This window comes from Myotis brandtii, unplaced genomic scaffold, assembly GCF_000412655.1.
Source record: "Myotis brandtii unplaced genomic scaffold, ASM41265v1 scaffold450, whole genome shotgun sequence".
NCBI lineage: Eukaryota > Metazoa > Chordata > Mammalia > Chiroptera > Vespertilionidae > Myotis > Myotis brandtii.
This window is the reverse complement of record NW_005367210.1, coordinates 181,123-184,779: the sequence shown is the minus strand read 5'-3', so window position 1 is coordinate 184,779 and position 3,657 is coordinate 181,123.

Sequence of the window (3,657 nt, the reverse complement as noted above, 5' to 3'; positions counted from 1 at the left end):
TCTCATCGATGTTTCTAACTCTCTATCCTTCTCCCTTCCTCTCCGTAAAAAATCAATAACATATATTTTTAAAAAAATAAAAATAAAAATAAAAATAAATAAAAAGCAAAACCAGAAAATGACAAGGTTGGTGAGGACGCGGAGAAATTGGAACCCTTGTGTAATGTTAGTGAGACTGTAAAATGGTGTAGCTGCTATGGAAAACACTATGACAATTCCTTGACAAATAAAATTAACATATGATCTAACAATTCCACTTCTGAGTATACATTTAAAAGAACTAAAATCAGGGTATCTTTTTTTTAAAATATATTTTATTGATTTTTTACAGAGAGGAAGGGAGAGGGATAGAGAGTCAGAGACATCAATGAGAGAGAAACATCGATCAGCTGCCTCCTGCACACCTCCCACTGGGGATGTGCCCGCAACCAAGGTACATGCCCTTGACCAGAATCGAACCCGGGACCTTTGAGTCCGCAGGCCGACGCTCTATCCACTGAGCCAAACTGGTCAGGGCAATCAGGGTATCTTGAAGAGATATTTGTACCCCATGCTTATAGCAGCATTACTCACAATTCTTAATGTGGAAGCAACCCAAATTTCCATTCTATGGATAAACAAGATGTGATCCTATATAACAAAACCCTAGCCCTGGCTGGTTTGGCTCAGTGGATAGAGCGATGGCCTGCGGACTGAAGGGTCCTGGATTCTATTCTGGCCAAGGGCGCATGCCCAGGTTGCAGGCTCGATCCCCAGTAGGGGTCGTGCAGGAGGCAGCCGATCCATGATTATCTCTCATCATTGATGATTCTATCTCTCTCTCCCTCTCCCTTCCTCTCTGAAATCAATAAAAACATATTTTTTAAAAACCCTAATATGCAAATCAACCAAATGGAAAAACCAGTCGCGATGATGTGCACCGACCACCAGAGGGCAGACGCTCAGTGCAGGAGCTGCCCCCTGGTGGTCAGTGCACTCGGACAGGGGGAGCGCTGCTCAGCCAGAAGCTGGGCTTATGGCTGGCGAGCACAGCGGTGGTGGCAGGAGCCTCTCCCGCCTTCCACGGCATTCGGACATCCCCTGAGGGGTCCTGGACTGGGAGAGGGCACAGGCCAGGCTGAGAGACCCCTCCTCCCCCAGTGCACGAATGTTGTGCACCGGGCCTCTATTATATGCATACAATGGAATATTATTTAGCCTTGAAAAGAAAGGAAGTTCTGACAAGCTATAACATGGGTGCACCTTGGGGACATTATGTTAAGTGAAGTGAGATAGTCACAAAAAAACAATATAAATTCTGCTTATATGAGGTACCTAGAATAGTTAAATTATAAAGTCAGAAAATAGAATGGTTTTTGCCAGGGGCTGGGGGAAAGGGGGAAGGAAGAGTTTTTTAATGGGCACAGAGTTTCAGTTTTGCAAGATAAAAAGAGTTCTGAAGATGGATGGTGGTGATGGTTGCACAACCATGGACTACTTGCCACTGATCTCTGCACCTAAAAATGGTTAAGGTGCTAAATGTCATGTTATGTGTATTTACCACAATTTTTAAGCATCGAAATATTAAAAGGAGGAGGAGGAGAAAAAGGAGATCATCCTAAGGTTCTCAAAAGTTTATAGGTAGGAAGTGGAAGGGAAATGCTGTGGGTCTCCCCAGGCAGCTGTGGGTCCGGTTGCCTTCCAGCCATTCCTTGCTCTTTCCTCAGCTGCATTTCCCAGCCACCCTTGTCAGCGGGCATCCAGCTGAGCTCAGCCCAGAGGAAGAGGCAGGATAGGAGGCTGACAGGAAAAAGGGAGAAGCCGCGATTTTCCTGCCCTTCTTCCTCAGCTTCTCTAGCCTCGCCTGACTGATACAACCACCTCATCTGAAATAGCGGCCCCTCCTCACACTTTATCCCCTTCACCACGTGACATTATTATATACATTTAAATGTTGATATGTTGTGTGTTTTCATCCAATAGCGTGTGAAGCTTCATAAAGGCAAGGACTATGTCTGTTTTGCTCACTGAAGAATTCCCAATCATTAAGACAGTGCCTGGCACAGAGCAGGCACTGAGTAAAGATTTGTTGAAAGAGTGAATAAATTTAGCAGTTGGATAAAATACACACAAGAGACGAGGGAAAGCCCTAAGGAACACCTGACAGGTATTCAGAATCTGCATTAAAAGCAGAGAGGGCAGGTAACTTAAGTCACACAGTAAATCCTTCAATGACCTCAACCCCAGACTTCTTCCCATTCTGGGTTGGTATCCAGGTTTCTAAAGAGATCCTTAGTGTAAGGTATTTTTTGGCTAGAAGAAGCAGAACTTGACATTCATTTAGTTAACAGGAAATCCCGAAAACAACTGAGAGTGAAAAATTAAGTTGCTAAGAAACCTCCGAGGATTGGGGAGAGGGTTGGAATTTATTGCTAGGCAACCTGGAAGAAGCTAGACAGGCAGGTTTGGCTATAAACACCTTCCTCCCACACTTTTATGGGCTCCTACAATGCCAGGCTGGGTAAGCTCTTAAAGACCGCTAGTCCAGCCACCTAACTGTACAGACGCGGACCCTGAGGCTCCAAAAGGCAATGTGATTGGCCCAAAGTTGCTCCAATTTCTCAACAAGAGCAAAGACAAACGGTATGGGAGGCCCTTGTCATGGAGAGTGGCCTGGCATGGCTGAGGCAGAGTTTTAGAGCAGAGATGGTAGCTGAAGAAGAGTCTACAAAACACACTGCAAAAGGCCTTGAATGCCGGGTCAAGAACTTCAGCCTTTACCCTGAAGGTAGTGAGTGTGGTGGGGAGCCACCGAAAGGTTTTCCATGATGGTCAGATTTGTGTTTTCGAAAGACCCCTTGGGTTTCCGTGGGGAGACTCTGGAGCAAGTCCAAATGCCTTCAAGGGCCTTCATGCTCTTGCCAGTCCATCTCCTCTCTCCCTACCACCGGCCCAGCCACAGCCAACTTCTTCCCAGGTCAGCCCCTCTAGATGAGTCTTCCCACTTGCCTTTACTGGTGTCTGGAAAGCTTTTTTCCTTCATCTGAATCACCTCATCCTACTGTTCTAGTTATAATTGCTGCCCCCAAACTCAGTAGTGTGAATAACCACCATTCATTTGCTCGTGAGCACTGTGGGTCAGGAATTGAAACAGGGCAAGAGGGGGTGGCTTTTCTCTGCTCCGTGATGGCTGAGTCTCAGCTGGGTAGACTACAACAGCTGGGAATGACTTGAATGACTGGGGCTGGAAACGCCTGGAGCAGTGGTTCTCAACCTTCTGGCCCTTTAAATACAGGTCCTCATGTTGTGACCCAACCATAAAATTATTTTCGTTGCTACTTCATAACTGTAATGTTGCTACTGTTATGAATCGTAATGTAAATATCTGATATGCAGGATGGTCTTAGGCGACCCCTGTGAAAGGGTGGTTCGACCGCCAAAGGGGTCGCGACCCACAGGTTGAGAACCGCTGTCTTAGGGTCACTGGGCTTCTTGCTTGGTAGTTGGGTGTGACCTAACCTTGGAAACGTACAGCATCATCCCACCGTATCCTATTGGTTACAAGTGGATCACAAAGGCCAGCCCAGATTCAAGGGGAAGGACATTCATGGACGGAATGTCAATGAACTTGTAGCCATTTTCTAAAACCACAACTTACTGAGGTCTCACAGTTTAAAT